Below are 27,367 nucleotides of genomic sequence, written 5' to 3' on the forward strand. Positions count from 1 at the left end.
ATATCCCATTGCATTGCCCATCACAGCTGAGGTAGTAATGTCATGTTTAATGCAGGTGGGCTTCGGCCCACACTGCATGCCCCAGTCAGACTGGGGTTCTTTAGAAGTGGAAACAGATGCATTTACAACTCCCTGTGGATCCACAGCATGGGTGGGTGCCAGAAAGCCACCGGCGGTACATAGAAATATCCCATTGCATTGCCCAACACAGCTGAGGTAATGTCATGTTTAATGCAGGTGGGCTTCTTCCCACACTGCATGCCCCAGTCAGACTGGGGTTCTTTACAAGTGGAAACAGATGCATTTATAATTCCCTGTGGACCCACAGCATGGGTGGGTGCCAGGAAGCCACCGGCGGTACATAGAAATATCCCATTGCATTGCCCAACACAGCTGAGGTAGTAATGTCGTGCTTAATGCAGGTGGGCTTCGGCCCACACTGCATGCCCCAGTCAGACTGGGGTTCTTTACAAGTGGACAGATGTAGGTTAAACTCCGTGTGCACCTACAGCATGGGTGGCTCCCTGGAACCCACCGGCGGAACATAAAAATATCCCATTGCATTGCCCATCACAGCTGAGGTAGTAATGTCATGTTTAATGCAGGTGGGCTTAGGCCCACACTGCATGCCCCAGTCAGACTGGGGTTCTTTACAAGTGGAAACAGATGCATTTATAATTCCCTGTGGACCCACAGCATGGGTGGGTGCCAGGAAGCCACCGGCGGTACATAGAAATAACCCATTGCATTGCCCAACACAGCTGAGGTAGTAATGTCGTGCTTAATGCAGGTGGGCTTAGGCCCACACTGCATGCCCCAGTCAGACTGGGGTTCTTTACAAGTGGAAACAGATGCATTTATAATTCCCTGTGGACCCACAGCATGGGTGGGTGCCAGGAAGCCACCGGCGGTACATAGAAATATCCCATTGCATTGCCCAACGCAGCTGAGGTAGTAATGTCGTGCTTAATACAGGTGGGCTTCGGCCCACACTGCATGCCCCAGTCAGACTGGGGTTCTTTATAAGTGGAAACAGATGCATTTATAATTCCCTGTGGACCCACAGCATGGGTGGGTGCCAGGAAGCCACCGGCGGTACATAGAAATATCCCATTGCATTGCCCAACACAGCTGAGGTAGTAATGTCGTGCTTATTGCAGGTGGGCTTCGGCCCACACTGCATGCCCCAGTCAGACTGGGGTTCTTTACAAGTGGAAACAGATGCATTTATAATTCCCTGTGGACCCACAGCATGGGTGGGTGCCAGGAAGCCACCGGCGGTACATAGAAATATCCCATTGCATTGCCCAACGCAGCTGAGGTAGTAATGTCGTGCTTAATACAGGTGGGCTTCGGCCCACACTGCATGCCCCAGTCAGACTGGGGTTCTTTACAAGTGGACAGATGTAGGTTAAACTCCGTGTGCACCTACAGCATGGGTGGCTCCCTGGAACCCACCGGCGGTACATAAAAATATCCCATTGCATTGCCCAACACAGCGGATGTAACATCAGCTGTAATGCAGGTGGGCTAAAAATTCATTTGATTACACTGTAGGCGAGGGCCCACAAAAATTGCTGTATCAACAGTACTAATGTACATCCAAAAAATTGGCCATGGCCAACCAAGAGGGCAGGTGAAACCCATTAATCGCTTTGGTTAATGTGGCTTAAGTGGTAACTAGCCCTGGAGGCAGCCCAGTTTAACGAAAAATTGGTTCAAGTTAAAGTTTCAACGCTTTTAAGAGCATTGAAACATATTAAAATTGTTTAGAAAAATTATATGAGTGAGCCTTGTGGCCCTAAGAAAAATTGCCCATTCAGCGTGATTACGTGAGGTTTCAGGAGGAGGAGCAGGAGGAGGAGGAGGAATATTAGACACAGATTGATGAAGCAGAAATGTCCCCGTTTTGGATGGTGAGAGAGAACGTAGCTTCCATCCGCGGGTGCAGCCTACGTATTGCTTACGTATCGCTGCTGTCCGCTGGTGGAGAAGAGAAGTCTGGGGAAATCCAGGCTTTGTTCATCTTGATGAGTGTAAGCCTGTCGGCACTGTCGGTTGACAGGTGGGTACGCTTATCCGTGATGATTCCCCCAGCCACACTAAACACACTCTCTGACAAGACGCTAGCCGCAGGACAAGCAAGCACCTCCAGGGCATACAGCGCGAGTTCAGGCCACGTGTCCAGCTTCGACACCCAGTAGTTGTAGGGGGCAGAGGCGTCAGGGAGGACGGTCGTGCGATCGACTACGTACTCCCTCACCATCCTTTTACAGTGCTCCCGCCGACTCAGCCTTGACTGGGGAGCGGTGACACAGTCTTGCTGGGGAGCCATAATGCTGGCAAAGGCCTTGGAGAATGTTCCCCTGCCTGCGCTGTACATGCTGCCTGATCTCTGCGCCTCCCCTGCTACCTGGCCCTCGGAACTGCGCCTTCTGCCACTAGCGCTGTCGGATGGGAAGTTTACCATCAGTTTGTCCACCAGCGCCCTGTGGTATAGCATCACTCTCGAACCCCTTTCCTCTTCGGGAATCAGAGTGGAAAAGTTCTCCTTACACCGTGGGTCGAGCAATGTGTACACCCAGTAATCTGTAGTGGCCAGAATACGTGTAACGCGAGGGTCACGAGAAAGGCATCCTAACATGAAGTCCGCCATGTGTGCCAGAGTACCTGTACGCAACACATGGCTGTCCTCACTAGGAAGATCACTTTCAGGATCCTCCTCCTCCTCCTCTTCCTCCTCCTCAGGCCATACACGCTGAAAGGATGACAGCCCAGCAGCATCTGTACCATCAGCAGTGGGCCAAGCTGTCTCTTCCCCCTCCTCCTCATCCTCCTCATGCTCCTCCTCCTCAACGCGCTGAGATATAGACAGGAGGGTGCTCTGACTATCCAGCGACATACTGTCTTCCCCCGGCTCTGTTTCCGAGCGCAAAGCGTCTGCCTTTATGCTTTGCAGGGAACTTCTCAAGATGCATAGCAGAGGAATGGTGACGCTAATGATTGCAGCATCGCCGCTCACCACCTGGGTAGACTCCTCAAATGTTCCAAGGACCTGACAGATGGCTGCCAACCAGGGCCACTCTTCTGTAAATAATTGAGGAGGCTGACTCCCACTGCGCCGCGCAAGTTGAAGTTGGTATTCCACTATAGCTCTACGCTGCTCATAGAGTCTGGCCAACATGTGGAGCGTAGAGTTCCACTGTGTGGGCACGTCGCACAGCAGTCGGTGCACTGGCAGATTAAACCTATGTTGCAGTGTCCGCAGGGTGGCAGCGTGCGTGTGGGATTTGCGGAAATGTGCGCAGAGCTGGCGCACCTTTCCGAGCAGGTATGACAAGTGGGGGTAGCTTTTCAGAAAGCGCTGAACCACCAAATTAAAGACATGGACCAGGCATGGCACGTGCATGAGGCTGCCGAGCTGCAGAGCCGCCACCAGCTTACGGCCGTTGTCACACACGACCATGCCCGGTTGGAGGCTCAGCGGCGCAAGCCAACGGTCGGTCTGCTCTGTCAGACCCTGCAGCAGTTCGTGGGCTGTGTGCCTCCTATCTCCTAAGCTGAGTAGTTTCAGCACGGCCTGCTGACGCTTGCCCACCGCTGTGCTGCCACGCCGCGTGACACCGACTGCTGGCGACGTACTGCTGACACATCTTGATTGCGAGACAGAGGTTGCGTTGGAGGAGGAGGAGGAGGAAGGTGCTTTAGTGGAGGAAGCATACACCGCCGCAGATGCCACCACCGAGCTGTGGCCCGCAATTCTGGGGGTGGGTAGGACGTGAGCGGTCCCAGGCTCTGACTCTGTCCCAGCCTCCACTAAAATCACCCAATGTGCCGTCAGGGAGATATAGTGGCACTGCCCGCCTGTGCTGGTCCACGTGTCCGTTGTTAAGTGGACCTTGGCAGTAACCGCGTTGGTGAGGGCGCGTACAATGTTGCGGGAGACGTGGTCGTGGCCTGGGACGGCACATCGGGAAAAGTAGTGGCGACTGGGAACCGAGTAGCGCGGGGCAGCCGCCGCCATCATGCTTTTGAAAGCCTCCGTTTCCACAAGCCTATACGGCAGCATCTGTAGGCTGATCAATTTTGCAATGTGCACGTTTAACGCTTGAGCGTGCGGGTGCGTGGCGGCGTACTTGCGCTTGCGCTCAAACTGTGGCACTAGCAACGTCTGGACGCTGCGCTGAGAGCCATTGCTGGATGGGGCCGAGGACAGCGGAGGTGATGGTGTGGGTGCAGGCCAGGAGACGGTAGTGCCTGTGTCCTCAGAGGGGGGTTGGATCTCAGTGGCAGGTTGGGGCACAGGGGGAGAGGCAGTGGTGCAAACCGGAGGTGTTGAACGGGCATCGTCCCACCTTGTGGGGTGCTTGGCCATCATATGCCTGCGCATGCTGTTGGTGGTGCCTCCCCAGCTGATCTTGGCGCGACAAAGGTTGCACACCACTGTTTGTCGGTCGTCAGGCGTCTCTGTGAAAAACTGCCACACCGTAGAGCACCTTGACCTGTGCAGGGTGGCATGGCGCGAGGGGGCGCTTTGGGAAACAGTTGGTGGATTATTCGGTCTGGCCCTGCCTCTACCCCTGGCCACCGCACTGGCTCGGCCTGTGCCCACACCCTCACTTGGCCCTCCGCGTCCTCGGCCGCGTCCACATCCTCTAGGCCTACCCCTACCCCTCAGCATGCTGTATTACCAGTGATTTGATTTCCCAGTCAGGAAAGACAATGGCGCAAGCCTGCAGTAAACCGTAGCTGGTTGCGTCTGATTTTTGTACGTTCTCCACGCAGCACACACGTACACGGAGACCTTAGGACTGACACAGGCAGGCCAAATACAATTTCTTTTCCTTTTTTGCAAAGGGAAGGACCCACTGCGTATATTCAATGAACAATAACTTTTAGAACTGTAGTATGGCCCTGAAAAAGTGACACACAACTTTAGTGTAGCAGAGTTATTAACTCTGGCAGAGCAGGTATTTGCCAGTCAGGAAAGACAATGGCGCAAGCCTGCAGTAAACCGTAGCTGGTTGCGTCTGATTTTTGTACGTTCTCCACGCAGCACACACGTACACGGAGACCTTAGGACTGACACAGGCAGGCCAAATATAATTAATTGAATTCGCTTTTTTGCAAAGGGAGGGCCCCACTGCGGATATTCAATGAACAATACGTTTAATAACTGTGGTGTGGCCCTGAAAAAGTGTCACACAACTTTAGTGTAGCAGAGTTATTAACTCTAGCAGAGCAGGTATTTGCCAGTCAGGAAAGACAATGGCGCAAGCCTGCAGTAAACCGTAGCTGGTTGCGTCTGATTTTTGTACGTTCTCCACGCAGCACACACGTACACGGAGACCTTAGGACTGACACAGGCAGGCCAAATACAATTTCTTTTCCTTTTTTGCAAAGGGAAGGACCCACTGCGTATATTCAATGAACAATAACTTTTAGAACTGTAGTGTGGCCCTGAAAAAGTGACACACAACTTTAGTGTAGCAGAGTTATTAACTCTGGCAGAGCAGGTATTTGCCAGTCAGGAAAGACAATGGCGCAAGCCTGCAGTAAACCATAGCTGGTTGCGTCTGATTTTTGTACGTTGTCCACGCAGCACACACGTACACGGAGACCTTAGGACTGACACAGGCAGGCCAAATATAATTTCTTTTCCTTTTTTGCAAAGGGAAGGACCCACTGCGTATATTCAATGAACAATAACTGTGCTGTGGCCCTGCCTACACAATTCTGTCCCTGTAGTATCAATGGAGGGTGCAATGCTCTGCACAGACGATTTTTAGAAAAAAAAAATATGCAACACTGCTAACAGCAGCCAGCACAGTATTGCACACGCTTAAATTTGGCCCTAGAAAGGACCGTTGAGGTTCTTGAAGGCTACACTCACTCCTAACACTCTCCCTGCCTATGCACCACTTCTGTCCCTAATACCGGGTGCAATGCTCTGCACTGCCGATTTTGAGAAAAAAAAAAAAAAAAACACTGCTAGCAGCAGCCTGCACACAGGTAGATGTGGCCCTAAGAAGGACCTTTGGGGTTCTTGAAGCCTACACTGACTCCTAACGCTCTACCTACAGCAGCACCAGCACGATAGTACTTTCCCTCAGCTAACTCACAAGGCATGTGTGGCGAGCCACGGGAGGGGCTGACTTTTATACTCGGGTGACATCTGATCGCCCCAGCCACTCACAGCAGGGGGGTGGTATAGGACTTGAACGTCACAGGGGGAAGTTGTAATGCCTTCCCTGTCTTTCAATTGGCCAGAAAAGCGCGCTAACATCTCAGAGAGGAAACTGAAAGTAACCGGAACACCGCGTGGTGCTCGTTATGAGTAACGAGCATCCAGAACACCCTAATATTCGCACGAATATCAAGCTCGGATGAGTACGTTCGCTCATCTCTAAAAATGACACATTCTGAGGAGCAGGCAGACTCCCAGGAACTGTTCTTGGGCCCCTGCCCAGATTGGGCAGCAATGGTTCCTCTCCCACCGGAGGAGTTTGTCGTGACCGATGCCCAACCTTTGGAAAGTTCCCAGGATCCGGGGGATGAGGCTGGGGACTTCCAGCAACTGTCTCAAGAGCTTTCAGTGGGTGAGGAGGACGATGACGATGAGACACAGTTGTCTATCAGTGAGGTAGTAGTAAGGGCAGTAAGTCCCAGGGAGGAGCGCACAGAGGATTCGGAGGAAGAGCCGCTGGACGATGAGGTGACTGACCCCACCTGGTGTGATAAGCCAACTGAGGACCGGTCTTCAGAGGGGGAGGCAATTGCAGCCGCAGGACAGGTTGGAAGAGCCAGTGCGGTGGCCAGGGGTAGAGGCAGAACACGAGCGAATAATCCACCAACTGTTTCGTAAGCACCCCCTCGCGCCAAGCCACCATGCAGAGGTCAAGCTGCTCTAAGGTGTAGCAGTTTTTCACGGAGACACCGGACGACCGACGAACAGTGGTGTGCAACCTTTGTCGTGCCAAGATCAGCCGGGGAGCTACTACCACCAGCCTCACCACCACCAGCATGCGCAGGCATGTGATGGCCAAATACCCCACAAGGTGGGACGAAGGCCGTTCACCGCCTCCAGCTTGCGCCACGGCCTCTCCCCCTGGGCCCCAACCTGCCACTGAGATCCAACAGCTCTCTCAGGACACAGGCACGACCGTCGCCAGGCCTGGACCCACACCCTCACCTCCGCTGTCCTCGGCCCCATCCAGCAATGTCTCTCAATGCAGCGTCCAGCTGTCGCTAAGAGAATCAATGGAGCGAAAGCGCAAATACGCCGCCACGCACCGGCACGCTCAAGCTTTAAATGTCCACATAGCCAAATTGATCAGCCTGGAGATGCTCCCCTACAGGCTGCTGGAAACTGAGGCTTTCAAAAACATGATGGCGGCGGCAGCCCCGCGCCACTCAGTCCTCAGTTGCCACTATTTTTCACGGTGTGCCGTCCCAGCCCTGCACGACCACGTCTCACGCAACATCGTACGCGCCCTCACCAACTCGGTTACTGCCAAGGTCCACTTAACAACGGACACGTGGACAAGCATAGGCGGTCAGGGCCACTATATCTCCCTGACGGCACATTGGGTGAATTTTGTGGAAACTGGGACCGAGTCAGAGCCTGGGACCGCTCATGTACTACCCACCCCCAGAATTGTGGGCCCCAAATTGGTGCTGGTATCTGCGGTGGTGTATGCCACCTCCACTAAACCTTCCTCCTCCTCCTCCTCCTCCTCCAAGGCAACCTCTACCTCGCAATCAAGACTTGTCAGCAGCAGCACGTCGCGAGCAGTCAGTGTCACGCGGCGCGGCAGCACAGCGGTGGGCAAGCGTCAGCAGGCCGTGCTGAAGCTACTCAGCTTAGGAGAGAAGAGGCACACGGCCCACGAACTGTTGCACGGTCTGACAGAGCAGACCGACGGCTAGCTTTCGCCACTGATCCTCCAACCGGGCATGGTCGTGTGTGACAACGGCCGTAACCTGGTGGCGGCTTTGCAGCCTCACGCACGTGCCATGCCTGGCCCACGTCTTTAATTTGGTGATTCAGTGGTTTCTGGAAGGCTACCCACACTTGTCAGACCTCCTCGGAAAGGTGCGCCGGCTCAGCGCACATTTCCGCAAGTCCAACACAGACACTGCCACCCTGCGCACCCTGCAACATCGGTTTAATCTGCCAGTGCACCGACTGCTTTGCAACTTGCCCACATGGTGGAACTCTACGTTTCACATGTTGTCCCGGCTGTATGAGCAGCGTAGAGCTATAGTGGAATACCAACTCCAACATGGGCGGCGAAGTGGGAGTCAGCCTCCTCAATTCTTTACAGAGGAGTGGGCCTGGATGGCAGATATCTGCCAGGTCCTTGGAAACTTTAAGGAGTCCACCCTGATGGTGAGCGGCGATGCTGCAATCATTAGCGTCACCATTCCCCGGCTATGCCTCTTGAGAAGTTCCCTGCAAAGCATAAAGGCTGATGCCTTGTGGGCGGAAACGGAGACGGGGGAAGACAGTATGTCGCTGGATAGTCAGAGCTCCCTCATGTCTATATCTCAGCACGTGGAGGAGGAGGAGGAGGAGGGGGAGGAGCCAGAGGAGGAAGAGACAGCTAGGCTCACTACAGAGGGTGCCCATGCAGCTTGCCTCTCATCCATTCAGCGTGTATGGCCTGAGGAGGAGGATACTCAAAGTGATCGTCCTAGTGAGGACAGCCATATGTTGCGTCCAGGTACCCTGGCACACATGGCTGACTTTATGTTAGCATGCCTTTCTCGTGACCCTCGTGTTAGACGCATTCTGGCCACTACGGATTACTGGATGTACACACTGCTTGACCCACGGTATAAGGAGAACCTTTCCACTCTCATTCCCAAAGAGGAAAGGGGTTTGAGAGTGATGCAATACCACAGGGCCCTGGTGGACAAACTGATGGTAAACTTCCCATCTGACAGCGCTAGTGGCAGAAGGTGCAGTTCCAAAGGAGGCGCGAAGATCAGGAAGCATGTTCAGCGCAGGCAGGGGAACACTCTCCAAGGCCTTTGCCAGCTTTATGGCTCCCCAGCAAGACTGTCTCACACCTCCCCAGTCCAGGCTGAGTCGGAGGGAGCACTGTATGAAGATGGTGAGAGACTATGCAGCCGATTGTACCACCGTCCTCCGTGACGCCTCTGCTCCGTACAACTACTGGGTGTCAAAGCTGGACACGTGGTCCGAACTCGCGCTGTATGCCCTGGAGGTGTTGGCGTGCCCTGCGGCTAGCGTCTTGTCAGAGAGGGTGTTTAGTGCAGCTGGGGGGATAATCACGGACAAGCGTACCCGGCTGTCAACTGACAGCGCCGACAGGCTTACACTCATAAAGATGAACAAAGCCTGGATTTCACCAGACTTCTCTTCTCCACCAGCGGACAGCAGCGCCACCTAAAGAACTTTGTCAATCTGTGTATGGTATTCGTCCTCCTCCTCCTGAAACTTCTCGTAATCACCGCGAATGGGCAATTTTTCTGTGGGCCAAAAGGCTCATATAACTTTTCTAAATAATATATATCTGTTTCAATTCTCATTAAAACATTGAAACTTTCACCTGAACCTATTGTTTTTTTAGACTGGGCTGCCTCCAGGCCTAGTTAAAAATTAAGCCACAGTACGCTAAGCGATTAATGGGTTTCACCTGCCCTCTGGGTTGGGCATGGGCAATTTTTCTGGGATACATTTGTACTGTCGGTACAACAATTTTTCGGGCCCTCGCCCAATGTAGTCCAAGTAATTTTTATGGGCTTCGCCTGCACTCATGGTACACCACTGTGTCTGTAGGGTTGGCCTACACATTTGCTACAGAAATGTAACTCTGTTCTGCCTACCTATACTTCTGCCACAGTAATGCTACAGGGGTCTGACTATACTTCAGCAACAGAAATGTTACTTCGGTCTGTCGATACTTCTGCTCCTGAAATGTTACCTTGGTTGGTGTATACTGTTACTACTGTAATTTTACTAATACTGGGCTCTGCCCATAATGCTTCAATGGAAATGTTACTGGGGCAGGTCTATACTGCTATAACAGAAATGTAACTAATAGTGGGCTTTGCCCATATTGCTTCTACGTTACTGTTGCTGGGGCCTGTCTATACGCCTACTACTGAAATTTTCAATACTATGTTCTCCCTACACTGCTGCCAGGGAAATGTGAATCTGCTGCTTTGCCCATACTGCTTCTATGTTACAGTTACTGGAGTCTGACTATACTCCTACTACTGAAATCTTACCAATACTATGCTCTCCCTACACTGCTGCCAGGGAAATGTTAATCTGCTGCTTTGCCCACACTGCTTCTACGTTACTGTTACTGGGGCCTGTCTATACTCCTACTACTGAAATCGTACCAATACTATGCTCTCCCTACACTGCTGCCAGGGAAATGTGAATCTGCTGCTTTGTCTCTACTGCTTCTACGTTGCTGGGGCCTGACTATACTCCTACTACTGAAATCTTACTAATACTACGCTCTCCCTACACTGCTGCCAGGGAAATGTGAATCTGCTGCTTTGTCTCTACTGCTTCTATGTTGCTGTTGCTGGGGCCTGGCTATACTCCTACTACTGAAATCGTACCAATACTACGCTCTCCCTACACTGCTGCCAGGGAAATGTGAATCTGCTGCTTTGTCCATACTGCTTCTACGTTACCGTTACTGGGGTCTGTCTATACTGATACTACTGAAATGTTACTGGGGTCTGTGTATACTGCTGCAAATGAAATGTTAGTGGGGTCTGTCCTCACTGCTGCCAATGAAATGTTACAGGGGTTTGTGCATACTCTTACCGCTGAAATGTTACTAATTCTCGGCTCTGCCTATACTGCTGCTACTGCAATGTTACAGGGTAGTGGAAACGGAGGCTTCCCAAAGACATGATGGTGGCAAGGCCACGCTACTAGGTTCTACAGGCGCGACAACTTTTCAGCGACGCGGTCACTGGGAAGGTGCATATAACCACGGACACGGGGACAAGACACGTACTGCCTCAAAAACATTCCCATCCTCCTCCAACTATGAAAACATTCTTGGCCGAAGCCCACCTGCATTTAATCTGACGTTACCTCACCTATGCTGGGCAATGCAATGGGATTTATTTATGTACCGCCGGTGGCTTCCTGGGACCCTCCCATGCTGTCGGTCCACATGGAGTTGTAACTGCATGTGTCTACTTATAAAGAACCCCAGTCAGACTGGGGCATGCAGTGTGGGCCGAAGCCCACCTGCAATAAATCTGACGCTACCTCAGCTGTGCTGGGCACTGCAATGGGATATATTTATGTACCGCCGATGGGTTCCAGGGAGCCACCCATGCTGTGGGTCCACAGGGACTTCACATAGGGGATTTGTACCTGCCTGTGTCTATGTATTAAAAACCCCGGTCAGGTTGGGGCATGCAGTGTGGGCCGAAACCCACCTGCATTTAATGTGACGTTAGCTCTACTATCCGGGGCACTGCATTGGGACAAACTACAGGAGCAATACAGCGCTAATGAGACGTGCACAGCTACGCTAGCATAGGAGTCCGCTGTAGGCCCGCGATTGCTGAGGGTTTGTGCAGAGGCCTATGTCCTGGGTGCAGTAAAAAGTCCGCTTCCTGCCTACGATTGCTGAAGCTGTGGGCCGAGGCCTATGCCGTGGGCGCGGTGCAAGTCTGCCATGTTTGGCCGCTCAGATCAATTTTTTGTTCATATCTTGGGCTTCCTAGGACCCCCCTATGCTGTTGGTGCAAACTTAGTTCCCATCGCGGTGTTTGACCTGTCTGGCACAAATACACTGACTGACTTGGGTAGAGGGCAGAGCGCTGACGGCTTTACCCTTGCAGTGTGGATTGAGCTATGCGACACCTTGACAGAATGAATACTGTGTGGCACATGGATTCCCCATTGCTATGCCCACGTTTGCAGCTCCTGACGGAGGTGGCACAGGATTGGATGACTCATTGCTTCTGTACAGCATTGTGGGCTATCGCCCACCCCTTTTAAAGAGGGTCGCTGCCTGGCCCTGCCCACCCTCTGCAGTGTGTGCCTTCGGTTCCTCCTCATGACAGGCACACTTATAAATAGACATGAGGGTGGTGTGGCTATGAGGCCAGCGTGTGTCATGAGGGCAGCTGAAGGCTGTGCAGGGACACTTTGGTGTGCGCTGTGGATGCAGGGTCGTGCGGGGGGGTTGGGCAGCATGTAACCCAGGCAGTGCTTGTGCTTAGTTGGAGGTAGTGTGGTGCTTAGCTAAAATGTGGCTTACTAATAAGGGTTTGTCCAAAGTAAAAATTGTTGGGGGGGGGCCCACTCTTGCTGCTATTGTGGCTGAATAGTGGGACCTGGGAACCTGAAATGCAGCCCAGCATGTTGCCCATCGCCTGCCCTATCCGTTTCTGTGTCGTTTCCATCACTTTCTTGGGTTTTGCAGATTTTCACCAATGAAAACCTTAGAGAGCATCGGTGATATACAAAAATTCTCGAGTCGCCCATCGACTTCAATAGGGTTCGTTAATCGAAACGAACCCTCGAGCATCGCGGAAAGTTCGACTCGAGCAATGAGCACCCAAGCATTTTGGTGCTCGCTCATCTCTATTCAACATGTTTCTAATATCCGAGCCCTTTTTCCACTAGAGGTCTGACGCGCTATGCTCAATCACGTGATGTTCAAAGACTTTCACGTCTGATGCCCTATGCTCAATCACCCCCTGGAACCTATACTCATGGATATCTTTAAATACACCTAATATCCGAGCCCTTTTTCCACTGGAGGTCTGAATCGCCCCCTTGAACCTATACTCATGGATATCTTTAAATACACAATAAATTTGCAACAACAACTTAGGTACCTATATCTATCGATTCTGTCCCTTGGTGTCACTTAAGATTACCCAAGACCTGAGGTAACAATGTCTATTGATGACAACCTAACAATTGTACATTGAAGTAACGACTGACCGCAGGACAGACTGCAATCAAACGTACCAAAACAGATCACGGTAGACATCATATATATGTATATATGTGACTTACCGCGCTGTATATAAGGGTGATCAGTCCTCTGACTTTGGCACGGCTGATATCATCAATCCAGGTCTGTGTCATAGTTCAATGATTATTATCAGCGTCAATCAATAAAATCCTGCCGACTACGCCAGTTGTTAAGGACCGCTGCACGGTCACATTAACCTTTCAGGCCTTGGGTTCCAAATCAATTCATATCTGGTGCACCAAGGAGGCCAAGAACTACACAAAGAGTCAGTTTCCAGTTCTCCTCAGATATGTGGAGAGAGCCCCGGCAAGTATACAGCTCACTTTGCTTAAGGCATACGTACTCTGAATCTTTATTAACTTTGCATAGCGTTTCTCAATACAGGAAAGGAATGTGTCATTAGTCACGGAGTTAATATCATTGGGTTAAAAAATAAAACATTACAGCATAGTGTGAGAATATATATGAAATGTCCTTCAAATGTTTATTCCTCCCAGACGTTATCTTGTCCCCCCTTGTGAGTTTGGATGGTCGCAGCATCTTGTTAGCATGATTCGTTCTTTTCCCAGAGCTCAGGGCGTGGGAGGGTTTCTTCTGATAACGATTGTACCAGGCTTGGTTCTCGGAAGAATAGAAACAAATCATTAGACATTGTACCGTATCTCATGCTCTAAAGTTATTTCTGCTTGAATTATTGTTTCACTACACACAAGCTTATTTATATATTATAATGCTCCATTTTGTATCTGGTGGCCATTTTGAGACAGATTCTTTATTTTTTATGGGCCTGTACCTTCTCAGTAGGAGAAGGGGAGGGATTAAGCATATTACATAATCAAGGTATATATTTACATACATTCTTGGCTATAAAAGTATTTACTCAAAGTAAAGCATTATTCTGGCAAAAACAAAATAACATCTGGAGATACATTTTGCAATCTCACACAATGTTACACAATGTTATACAATCAGAGGATAAACTCCCCCACACTGGCTATTCTGTTGGACATCCGATATCATTTCTGGAATATCTATGGCCTTCAGACTGTATCCACAATTCCAAGAAACGAATGTGATTTTAATTATCCAAAAATAGAGAATGCCAAAATACACTTATCTGTATTCTTAAGGGGAATGGTTTAAACGGCGGTCATATGAACTAAAGTTAGAGAACCATTAAAAATGAATATAACAAAAGAGACCAGGATGGATGAACACAAAACTTGAATACATACTTAGGCCTTAGTCACACGGGCGTTTTTTCCCGCGATTTGCAGATCACATGACGGATGCGCATCCGCAAATCGCGTGACCGGGGCCAAAAAATCGCCAGAAAAAACTGCTCCTAGCCGCGTTTCAATAGAAACGGGCCAGAGCAGTGCAGCGCTGTCCAGCGCATTGAATTCAATGGAGCCGGCAATACAGCCGTCTCCATTGAAAGCAATGCGCTGCGGGCGATCTCACAATGACTTTTCAGGAAGGGCTTAAATATATAAGCCCTTCCCTGAAATTCATCCAGAAATGTGTAAAAATAAACAAAAAAATATATACTCACCTGGTCCCGGCAGACGGAGTTCAGCCGCGGCCGGCGGCAGTTCTCCTGAACTGCTCTGAGTAGTATTCAGCAGTCGGGGATTTAAAATCCCCGCCTGCTGAATGAGCTGCCTCTGATTGGTCACAGCCTCACCAATCAGAGGCAGCTCTCACTTACCCATTCATGAATTCATGAATGGGTGAGTGAGTGCTGCCTCTGATTGGCTCAGCGCAGGGACCAATCAGGGGCAGCTCTCAGCTGTCATTCAGGAATGAATTCATGAATGGGTAAGTGAGAGCTGCCTCTGATTGGTGAGGCTGTGACCAATCAGAGGCAGCTCATTCAGCAGGTGGGGATTTTAAATCCCCGGCTGCTGGATACTACTCAGAGCAGTTCAGGAGAACTGCCGCCGGCCGCGGCTGAACTCCGTCTGCCGGGACCAGGTAAGTATATAGTTTTTTTTTGTTTTTACACATTTCTGGATGAATTGCAGGGAAGGGCTTATATTTGGCATGATGGCAGTCAGAATAATTCCTGGACCAATGTTTTAAAAGTTCCTACCTAACTCTAAGACCCTGAACAACAACCCCACTGTTATTTAATGTCTATGTCCTGTAATATCATAGCACTGTAGAAAGATCTCTAGTCCCCTCTTAAACTTGTCTTAGATTTTGCCATCACCATGTCCTCAGGCAGAGAGTTCCACAGTCTCATTGCTCTTACAGAAAAGAAACCCCTACTATATTGGTCATGAAACTTTCTTTCCTCTAAACGTAGTGGATGCTGTCTTGTTACCATCACAGTCCAGGGTATAAACAGATCATGGGCGAGATCCTTGTATTGTCCCCTAATGTATTTATACATAGTTATTTGGTCGTCCCTTAACCGTATTTTTTCTAGGATGAATAATCACAATTTTTATATGCTCTCTAGGTATTCCAGTCCTTCCATTGCATTTATTAATTTGGTTGCCCTTCTTTGAACCCCCTCAAGCACTGCAACATCTTTCCTGAGCACCGGTGTCCAGAACTGTACGCAGTATTCCATGTGAGGCCTGACAAGTGCCTTATATAGTGGAAGAATAATGTTCTCGTCCCTCGCCCCTATACCTTTTTTGATGCACCGCAAGGCTTCATTTGCTTTTGCAGCAGCTGACTAGCATTGATTGCTCCAGTTAAGTCTTCAGTAAACTTGTACCCCAGGTCTTTTTCCATATCACCTTTCCCTAGCAGTACCCCATTTAGTGTATATTAGTGACATCCGTTTCTCCTGCCCATGTGTAGAACCTTTCATTTATCAATATTGAACTTAATTTGCTATTTTTCTGCCCAAGCCCCCAGCTTATATAGGTCCTTTTGTAGCCGTACATTGTCCTCCGTTGTATTAATTATCTTGTATAATTTTGTATCCTCTACACATATTGATATTTTACTGTATAGTCCCTCTATCAGGTCATTGATAAATATATTGAACAGAATGGGGCCTAATACTGAACCCTGTGGCACCCGACTAGCAACGTGGCCCAATCAGAGTATGAACCATTTATTACTACCCTCTGCTTTCTATCTCCGAGCCAGTTCTTTACTCAGATACACGTTTTCGCCCAGACCGAGCTGTCTCATTTTATATATCAGCCAATTACGCGGCATGGTGTTGAATGCTTTAGAAAAATTCAGATATACAAGATCAATAGACTCTCCCAGGTCCAGCCTAGAACTTACTTTATTGTTGAATCTAATCAAATTGGTCTGACATGATCGATACCTCGTGAACCCATGCTGATGAGGAGTTATACCAATGTTTTCCTTGAGGTATTCTAGGATGGCATCTCTCAGAAACCCCTCGATTATTTTTCCAATTATGGAAATGAGACTTACCGGCCTGTAGTTACCAGGCTCCCCTCTTGACTCCTTTTTGTATATTGGAACTGTTAGGTTCGTCCTGACTCCTACTATTCTTTCTTACAGCAGTCTCAAGGTTACTGTGTCTTTCAACCAGCCTATGCGGATTTGCCATCAGCTTCCTATAGAAATCCTCCAGGGCTTTCCCACAATGCTGTGGTGGTCTTGCTCATTTCCTAGGTGACTGAACTCAAGCTGCTTGGTGCAGCTATTCTGTCCCTAGACAATTCTCTGCATATAATTTACTAGTTTATTTTGTGTCTTTTGTGTTCTCAGTTACTTGTGTGTTCTGCAGCTGGGTTGTTTGCCATGATATTTTCCTGTATCTGTCATCCCTGCATAGGACTGGCTCCGGTTTCCATCTAATGTCCATTCCTGCTAATCAGCACGGCTCAGTACACATGCTTCTGGATTTTATCCTCACCAGGTAGGTAGGGAAGTCTAGGAGCCAGGATCAGGAAAGGCAGCCAGGATCCCTTTACTGCCAGGGGTACCTCCAGCACAGGGACATCTAGCCCTTCTGAGTTCAGGGTAAGGCCTATTCTCCGTCCCTGTACTGAGTTCCCGCTTTTGCTCAGTCTTCTCAGTGTCAGCTGTCTCTTCTACCGGGTGGTTCCATTTGGCAGGGAGACACAGTGAATCCACAACACACATAACAGGAACCACATAGGCAATACACCAATCCAGTGGTATAACTCGATAGTGTCCCTAAATATAAGAAATAGTGAGTGATCATGTCACTTTGTTCCCATTGAACCCCTGGGTGTATTCCATCTGGGCTCGGCGATTTGTCGATTTTAATCTTTTTTAACTGGCACTGCACTTCATCCCGAGTCAGGCAGGTGATATTTTTTCGGGGGTTCCTTTTATCCCCCTGCATCTCGTGTGACATTTCTTTTTTCTTTGTGAATACACTTGAGAAAAAAGTATTTAATAGATTTGCCTTCCCCCATCATCTTCTATGATTTCTCCTGCATTATTTTTTAAAGATCCAGTGTTCTCAGTGCAAATCGTTGCTAAAGCTTACAATGAATTGAGGCTTGTAAGAGACGCCTAAAACAATACAAAAGGATTTTGAGGGTATGTCAAAAGTAAAAAAAATTCAAAGATGCTATCGAGTTTTTACAGGATGAAAATGGTGATCACATGAGATAATTATCCCCTCTACTCCTCCTCGGTCAGACCTCATCTGGAATACTGTGTCCAGTTCTGGGCGCCACAATTTTAAAAAGACATTGACAAACTGGAGCAAGTTCAGAGAAGAGTTACCAAGAGGGTGAGCGGTCTGCATATCATGTCCTATGAGGAACGGTTAAAGGATCTGTGAATGTTTTTAGCTTGCAAAAAAGAAGGCTGAGAGAAGACTTAATAGCTGTCTACAAATATCTGAAGGGCTGTCACAGTGCAGAAGGATCAACCCTATTCTCATCTGGACAAGGAAAGACTAAAAGCAACAGGATGAAACTGAAAGGGAGGAGACACAGATTAGATGCTAAATAGTGAGGATGATCAATGAGTGGAACAGGTTGCCATGGGAGGTGGTGAGTTCTCCTACAATGGAAGTCTTCAAACAAAGGCTGGACAGAAGTGTCTGAGATGATTTCGCGAATCTAGCATTGGGCAGGAGTTTTGACCCAAAGACCCAAGCGGTCCCTTCCAACTCTATGACTCTGTGATACTAAATTAAATTGGCATATTTAGATGTGTTTCTTACAAGCATTAAAAATAATTATCATAGCATGCACTACTTTATTTTCATACCATGGACCAAATTCGCCTATGAAAGCCTGTGGGAATGTAAAATAACACTGAAAATTTATATGAGTATTCATTGCGTTTTTAATGCATGGTCATAAGACAGTGGAAAAAAGTTACATCAATTTTGTTACCTTGCGTGTTTTTTAAGCGTGTATGAAAAAGACAGTAATATGGTTGCAACATGGATGGTAAAAACTCACACATGCACCAAAAAAGCACTGTAGCATGGTGAAATAAGTCAAGAATGGGAGGTATGTGTCACAGAGGTTGTTGGCCTCCATAATGTAGGCCTGGGTGACTCCCACTCCAGTTAATATCTCAGGCAGAAGCCCAGGTGAGACTCAGGCTCCTTTTGGATTTTAAAAAGGCTGTAGAGGGTGAAGGTGTGTATGTGCCGCTGCTACTTTTCAGGGAGCAAAGGATAGAATATTGATTCCCCAAAAGAAATATGCAGTGGTATTCCTAAATGATATTGTCATATTCAGCCAGGATTGGGAGAAAAACCTGGATAAGGTTCAGGCTGTGTTGAACTTGCTCAGAATAGCTGGCTTCATGATAAACCCCACAAAAATGTGCATTGAGCTATATAGTAGGAAAGAGTTTGATCAAGCCCCCAATCAACAAAGTTGAAACCATACAGAACTGGCCATGTTATGGTGTGGCACTACTATAACTTCCAGACAGTATGCCCACTGTCTTGGGGTTATATTCGACCCCGATCTCTCCTTTACCCCCTACATCCAATCTCTCGCCCTAATGTGTCACCTGTGCCTAAAGAACATTGCAAGAATTCACCCCTTTCTCACATAGACACGCTAAAAATGCTCACTGTTGCCCTCAACCACTCTTGGCTTGATTATTGCAACTCACTACTGATCGGCCTTCCTTGCATCAGACTCTCCCCTCTCCAACCCATCCTGAATGCGGCAGCCAGGCTCATCTTCCTGTCCAGCCACCCCTCTGATGCCTCTTCCCTGTGCCAGTTACTGCACCGATTCCCTGTCAAATACAGAATTCAATTCAAACTTACTACCTTCATCCATAAAGCTCTCCATAGCACCGCGCCACCCCACTTTGCTTCACTCATCTCAATCCATCACCACCCAGTCTGCGCCCTATGCTCTGCTAACAAAATCAGATTAAGCGCTCCTTTAATTAAAACCAGTCATTCCCACCTCCAAGATTTCTCCAGAGCAGCACCAGTCCTCTGGAATGGTTACCCCATACTATCCGGGCAATCACTGACACACAAAACTTCAGTCGTGCTCTAAAAAAGCACCTCTTCAGGTGCTACCTGTCCTACTGACTGCAATCCCTGCCAGCCACCATCAACCACCCCCTGCAGTCATACTGATTCAGCAACTATACGGCCTGACCATTGCCTATGTGTATAGCATCCCTCACTCTCCACCTCACCATACCATGCACATCTCCAGCCCTTTACCTTCTGTGTCACCCCATTATTTAAAACGAAAAAAAGGTTTGGTACCGTGTTAGCCAGTAGAGCAAAATGTGATTGTTCCCAGCAAGCGAAACAATATAATCCTGTAGATTTGAGACCTTTTAATGGATAACAAACATACATGATCTTATTGCAAGCTTTCGAATCTTCTCAGAATTATGCCTGAAGATGAATTCTGAGAGGATCTGAAAGCTTGCAATACCCATTAAAAGGTCTCATATTTACAAGATTACTTGGTTTCATCTACTGAGAACAACCACATTATCTGTAGTATGTAAGCTCATTGGAGCAGCACGCTCACACTTATGCTGGGTTCTCACGGGACTTTTTTGACCGTGGAAATCTCACAGTTTTGCTGCAGCGAAAAACCGCAAGATTTCCGCGGGATATGCGCATCTTCAAAACCCATGGCACTTAGCCGTGGGTTTTGGAGCGGCTTCGCCGCATGCTTTTCCGTTGCGGCGCCGCAACGGGAAAAAATAAAGAATTGACATGCCCAAATCCTGAATCTGAATGAGCGACTGGCAACACTGAGATCCATTGGCATCATGGAAAGGAGTTTGCTGCTCACTGAGCAGGCGCTTGCTGAGGTAGAGGCTGGGCAGATGGTAGTACGGAGGGAAGAGAATCAGGGGGGCTAGTCCTGAACTGGCACAACCCAACAAATTTGCAAAGTTGGCAGATGAGTGGGATGCCATTACAGAGCCAGCACCACTGCACGCTGCAGCACAACATGCCCTCTGAACGCCAGGGAGATGACTGCTCCAGTGAGAAGGGGACAGGGAGCTCAGGGCAGGCTAGGCAGATCCTAGTGGTGGGGGACTCAATTATAAGGGAGACAGGGCAATCTGCCACAAAGACCAGGATCATCAAACGGTGTGTTGTCTGCCTGGCGCTTGAGTTCGACACATCGTGGATAGGATTGACAGATTGCTGGGAGGGGCTCGTGAGGATCCAGCAGTCATGGTGCACATTGGCACCAATGAACAAATTAGAGGTCGATGGAGGGCCCTCAAAAATGATTTCAGGGATCTAAAATCCAAGCTTAGGGCGAGAACCTCCAGGGTAGTTTTTTGGAAATACTACCTGCACCAAAAGCCACACTAGAAAGGCAGCAGGATCTTAGGGAGGTAAACAAGTGGCTCCGAAGTAGGTGTAAGAAGGAGGGGTTTGGGTTCCTGGAGAACTGGACTGACTTTGCTGTCGGCTACAGGCTCTACCATAGGGACAGGCTGCATCTCAATGGGGAGGTTCCAGCTGTGCTGGGGGAGAAGATGGCTAGAAGGCTGGAGGAGTGTTTAAACTAGGGACTGGGGGGAGGGCAAACAGATAAACATGGGGTAGACAGTGTCGATAGCGACCTGGGTCCAAGTAATGGGAATGGGAGTCGAGCAGGGGGTGGGGTTAGTACAGTTAGAACAGAACAGAACAGTTAGAATGGTACTATTGGCTGACAGAACAGCCAATAGTACCATTAGTAGCAAAATAAATTTAAAGAACAAAAAGAACCGTATTAAATTGTATGGCTACGAATGCAAGAAGTCTGATTGGCCAAGTGGGCGAGCTTAAAGTGAGAATGAATAATAAAAATTACAATATAGTTGGACTAACGGAAACATGGCTTGATGATAAGTGCAATTGGGCGGTCAATTTACAGGGTTACAATCTCTTCGGAAGAGACCGTGGTGAACAGAAATGGGGAGGGTTGTGTCTGTACGTTAAATCGTACTTAATGTCGAGGCTACGGGAGGATATAGGTGCAGGAGATATTGTCTTCATTCAGCCTAACATACTATGTTACTATATTGCTATGCTGCTTCCCGAGAATCCGCGCTGCAGCGCCAGCTAATGCCGGCTTTGCGGCAACGGATTGTCCGACCCATGTGGATGAGATTTTTGAAAAATCTCGCCCACATGGCTGGCTAATCCTGGGATTAGTGGCCACAGGCCGATTTGCCGCAGCGAAATTCCGCGGCAAATCCGCCATGTATGAACCCAGTCTTACTGTTTCCATCAATCGATTACTACATGTAACAGTGGTTTTTGTATCTGTTCTTCCCCTGTTTTATAAGCGCTGTGTAATATTTTGGTGCTATATAAATAAAGAATATTATTAGAATGTCCTCTGCCAAAAAAAGTGAGAGCTTTTTTGGGGGGATGGCAGGCTATTACATACACTTGGTCCATAATTTGTCTATGGTAACAGAGCTCTAACTGAGCTCACAACGGGAAACAAGAAGTCGGTCATGGCTCAATGGTCAACAGAAGCTGAACGGGCTTTTTTGGAACTAAAACTTGTGTTGTGTCAGCAGCCTGTCTTGATGGCACCTGATTTCACAACAAAAGTTTGTAGCTTAGACTGATGCATTAGATGTCGGCCTAGGAGCCGTCATGTCCCAGGAAGTTAACAAGAGCATCCTGAGATGTTTTTTGAGCCGGAAGCTTACCCCCTGAGAGAAAAAAGATGCTATCATTGAGAAAGTGAGATTAGAAGTAAAATGGTCACTGGACTCACTGAGATATTATCTGCTGGGAAGTAAATTCAAGCTAGTCTCTGATTATGCCCCCTTAAAATGGCTGAGTAAGAAAAAGGTAATAATGCCAAAATGACATGGTGGTTTTGGTGTTACAGGAGTTTGAGTTCTATATAGAACATAGGCCAGGGAAACTACGTGGCCAGGGTCCATTGTTCAGTGGCAGTTGCTGACCAGGGGGAGGCGGAGGGAGGTATGTAGCAGGTGAGAGTAGAAGTTCAGAATGGGAGGTATGCATCACAGAGGTTGCTGGCCTCTCTAATGTAGGCTTGAGTCACTCCCACTCAAGTCCAGAGTTTACACCTGAGCCAGGTAGCGCTCAGGAACCTTTTGGATTTTAATCCCTTAGTGACCGGCCTATCATGTTTTTACGTTCTGTAAGGCCGGCCTATGTATGAAGAGAGGTCACGCGGTAATCTCCCTCCATTTAGTGCAGCAACCGACTGTTTCTTACAGCTGACACCCAGTGGCAACAGCTCCGATAAGCCACGCAGCTCATCGGAGCTGTTAACCCTTTATATGCTGCTGCCAGTTCTGACTTCAAATTCCCCAAACGATGTTCTGGGGTCCCGTATGGCCCCCTGTGATGAGATCGCAAGGAGCCATGCGGGTGTCATGGCAGACGGGGCCTTCCGTGGTAAACCTTGATAGAATGCTTGACTGATCGTAGTATGATATAATGCTATGGCCTTAAATCATACTGCAAGAGCAATCAAAGCATCGCAGGTTGGTGTTCCCTGTGGGGACTAAGAAAAAAAGTAAAAATAAGATTAATAAAGTTTTACTAATTATTAAAAAGTTTAAAAAAACAACTTTTGCCATATTTATAAAAAAAATCTAAATAATAAAACAAAAATACATATTTGGTATTGGCGCATCCGTAAAAGTCCGATCTATCAAAGTAATGCATTATTTATCCCACACGATGAACGTCACCAGAAAAAAAAATACACCAGAAATGCACTTTTTTGGTCACCCTGTCTCCAAGAAAAAATGCAATAAAAAGCAAACAAAAAGGCATATGTATTCCAAAATGGTAGCAGCGATTTTAATATTACAAGTCCCATAGACCCCTGCAGAAAAAAAAACACTGCGAATTTCGCAGTGGAAAAAAAACTGTAGTGGGTAGTCACCCTTCTATTGGAAAACGGCGATCACGTGACCAGGGGCCGCAAACTGCAGGCCCCCGTGAAATATTCAGGCTCTTGGCTATATTGGGTAGTCAGGAGCAGGGAGATTTTAAATTACCCTGGCAATCTGCCTTTTTTGCACATGCGTCCGCCATCTTGGCGGTGGGCATGTGTGCAGAAGCCGTGGTGAGGTCCACAAATAAATCTGGGGCCTTTGGTACGTAATTTCATCTCCCCTCACTGATATGATCCATGAGGGGAGATGAAACTTAAGCTTTTTAAAAACTTTAAGACTTTTTTTCGCTTTACATGATCACTGTTATCCATTGGATAGCAGCGATTATGTGACCGGGAACCACATACAGCGGCTCCCGGTGAGATCTCTCTGCTCCCAGCTACACATGGGAGCCGGGAGCCAGAGAGTTTTCAAATTTTCCAGACCACGCCCTTCTGTGCACACGTCCGACGTATGACATCTGGCTGGGGGAGGTGGTCCCACGGCCCAGAATTGTAGCTCCATGTTGCAGGCTACCTATGGAGCTTTTACATCCTTAGCTTGCAGGGCCTTAATCCCTGCAGGAAACATGTTTCTACGTCCTCAGGGATTAAAGCCCAGCTGGCTAGAATGTAAAAAGGCAATGGGCTGGCCACCAAGGGGTTAAAAGTACATCATTCCTTTAGCGTGTTTAGATTATCACAAAGGAATGCAAAAATGCAATTTATAATAATGCACTTTTCTTAAACAAATGTCCTTGTATTACATCGTTCTTTCTCATCACAGTTCACAAAGCAACAAGGCAACACCTTATAATGATCTGTTCCTTTAAACTAAACAAATGTACCGTATATACCGGCGTATAAGACGACTTTTGAACCCCGAAAAATCTGCTCTGAAGTCGGGGGTCGTCTTATACGCCGGTAATACAAAAAAAAAAAAGTGTCAAAAAAAAAAAATCATTACTCACCTCCCCCGGCGTTCTGTCGTGCTCCGGCAGGCTGTCGCTCCCTCCTGGTCCCCGGCAGAGCATTGCTTTCTGAATGCGGGGCTTGAAATCCCCGCCTCCAGAAAGCTAATACACACGCCGTCAGCCAGTTACAGCCATTCAATGACATCATTGAATGGCTGTGATTGGCTGAAGGCGCACGTGTGTTAGCAATCACACCCATTCAATGATGTCATTGAATAGTGTGATTGGCTGAAGCCACATGTGTTTTAGCCAATCACAGCCATTCAATGATGCCATTGAATGGCTGTAACTGGCTGACAGCGTGTGTATTAGCTTTCTGGAGGCGGGGATTTCAAGCCCCGCATTCAGAAAGCAATGCTCTGCCGGGGACCAGGAGGGAGCGACAGCCTGCCGGAGCGCGACAGAACGCTGGGGGAGGCGAGTACTGATTTTTTTTTTCTCCACTGTATTACTGGCGTATAAGGTGAAAGTTGGGGGGTCGTCTTATACGCCCCATCGCCTTATACGCTGGTATATACGGTAATCATGTAATTCAGATAGACTAGGAATTATGCCAGAACATCTACTAGATGTACCCTTTCAAGGCTTCATCTTCTCACTTTAATTATTTTATGTTACATCACTGAAAATAAATTCTCTTTGAAATGCTTATTATATGCACACACCATAGCCTTACACAGTGAAATGCTTATATTTTGATTGGATGCTGAGGGGGCGAGGATGGCTCGTGATCAGTTCCTGTCAGTATCAAACTTACTATATAGGATGTACTAAATTTGCTTCAGAGGAAGCATATGGAAACATCACTTGTGTGTTTCTCATGCAGAAAGTGTCCTTTAGATAGTTATTCATCCTGGGAATGACAAATGTAGCAGGAAATTCCAAATTCCGAAATGGCCCAGTGTAGTTTGTGCTCAATTATGTTACTAATAATGGACACTATGGGAGTTCCAAAAGGGAACCAAATACGCCAAAGACTGGACTTTGGATGTGGACTGTATTGGGCTGAATGTGATGTGGGGAAACCACGGATACCTTGTTCTTCATCCCTTGTCTACTGTTCCTTGTTCTTGGCTCCATGTCTTCCCTGTCTAGTCCACCCTGTGTTTTGTACCTTCCCCAATTAGTTTCCTATATAAATCTTCTCCTTACTTGAGCATTAATTGTGTACAGTACCTCTAACCAATCCATCCCCCTGCCTTCCTGCTCCTCTACAACTGATCCTACATTTTGTGCACCAGACCCTGTTTATGCCTCTCGACTACATTACTGCTAAACTCTCTGTGCCTCACCGTCATGCCATGTACCTGACCCCGGCTGCCTCCTTGACCACTTTTCTCGCCAGCAGTGGCTACAACAAGTGACTCTAGTCCTGTGCCAGATCATGATAGAATAAAAACACACAAAACATGAGTCCATGGTAGCCACCTTGAAAAAACAGGTCACTGAACTGAATCGGGTTCTGTGGCAGCTATCAAGAGAAGGTTTCTAGCTTACAAGGTGGATATGTTAAAGTGACAGATACTTGAGTAGCGGAGTTCAGATGCAGAGGTTCTTATGCCCTTACCATCAAAATTTGGTGGGGACCGCTGCCAGTACTGAGGATTTTAGAATCAATGTCACATTTGTTTCCAGATAACAGGAAAAAGGTGATGTTTATTATTAACCTGCTGGAATGTAGAGCTATCCCTCTATTTTGTTATCCCTATCAAGATAATTATGGGAAGCAGCAAAATCTTAGGCACTACCATGTTGGATTCAGGAGTAGGAGGGAACTTAATGGACCGTCAATATGCTCTTGATAAACATATTGCAACCAAAGTTAAAACTGAACCCGTTGACATGGAAATGGTGTACTGGCCCCCTCTGGTTTCTGGACCCGTTACTCAGGAGACAAGGGAATTGGAAATTCTATTCCGTTTAGGCATATCTACAACCTTTTGGAACCAGAGTTAAAAGTCTTTCTGGAATATTTGGATCAAAATCTAAAAAGGGCTTCATCCGACCCTCTTCTTCCCTAGCTAAAGCACCCATATTCTTCACTGAAAAGAAAGCTGCTACTCTTCGACCATGCATTGACCATCGGGAACTAAATAAAATTACTATCAAGAATCGTTACCCGCTCTCTTTAAGGCCGCCTGCAGACGAGCGGGTCGGATCCGGCAGCGAGAATTCTCGCCGCGCGATCCGACCCGAGCGCCTGCAGGGACGAGCGCGTACTCACCCGAGCCTGGCGGCCCCGGCTCTTTCATGTGCCGGCTGCCGCGCAGCCGGCGCATGCGCAGACCGGAGCCGGCGGCCGGGTGAGTGCGTGCCCCGCAGAAAATTAGAACATGCCGCGGTTTGTTTGCCGCGCGAGACTTCGCGCGGCCAAACCGCTGCCGTCTGCATAGGAGTGCGTACTTTAATGCACTCCTATGCAGACTTTCAGCGGCGGAAATCCCGCGGGAAATCCCGCGGCGGGATTTCCGCTCGTGTGCAGGCGGCCTTATTCTGAAACTGCTGGAGAGGCTCCGTGCAGCCAAAGTGTTTACAAAATTGGATCTCAGTGGGGTATATAATTTGGTATGGATCTGCCCCGGGTGATATATGGAAGACTGCAACCAGAACAAGATACTAATACTTGCCATTCGGGCTTTGTAACGCTGCTGTTCCCTTTCAACATTTTATTAACAATTTTTTACGAGACTTATTGGATCAATTTGCGGGGGCCTACCTCAATGACTCCCTTATTTTCGCTGACAACGTGGAAGAACATCGTAACCATGACTGGATGGTCATGGAGCGACACCAAAAGAACCACCTCTATATCATATTACATCAATGTCAATTTTAACAAACCCGGATGCAGTTTCTGACGTATATCATCTCTGCAAACGGTCTAAGTATGGATCCTAACAAGGTTAAGGCTGTTGTAGAATTGCCTGTTCCCAAGAACTTAAAAGATGTTCAATGCTTTGTCGGGTTTGCAAATTTTTACAGGTAATTTATAAAGGTCTTTGCAAAAAACCATCCTGCCTATCATCATTCTCATGAAAAAAAAATGCAAGCCTTTTCTTGATCCCCAGAGGCGCAGAAT

The sequence above is a fragment of the Eleutherodactylus coqui genome, chromosome 9 (assembly GCF_035609145.1).
Source record: "Eleutherodactylus coqui strain aEleCoq1 chromosome 9, aEleCoq1.hap1, whole genome shotgun sequence".
NCBI lineage: Eukaryota > Metazoa > Chordata > Amphibia > Anura > Eleutherodactylidae > Eleutherodactylus > Eleutherodactylus coqui.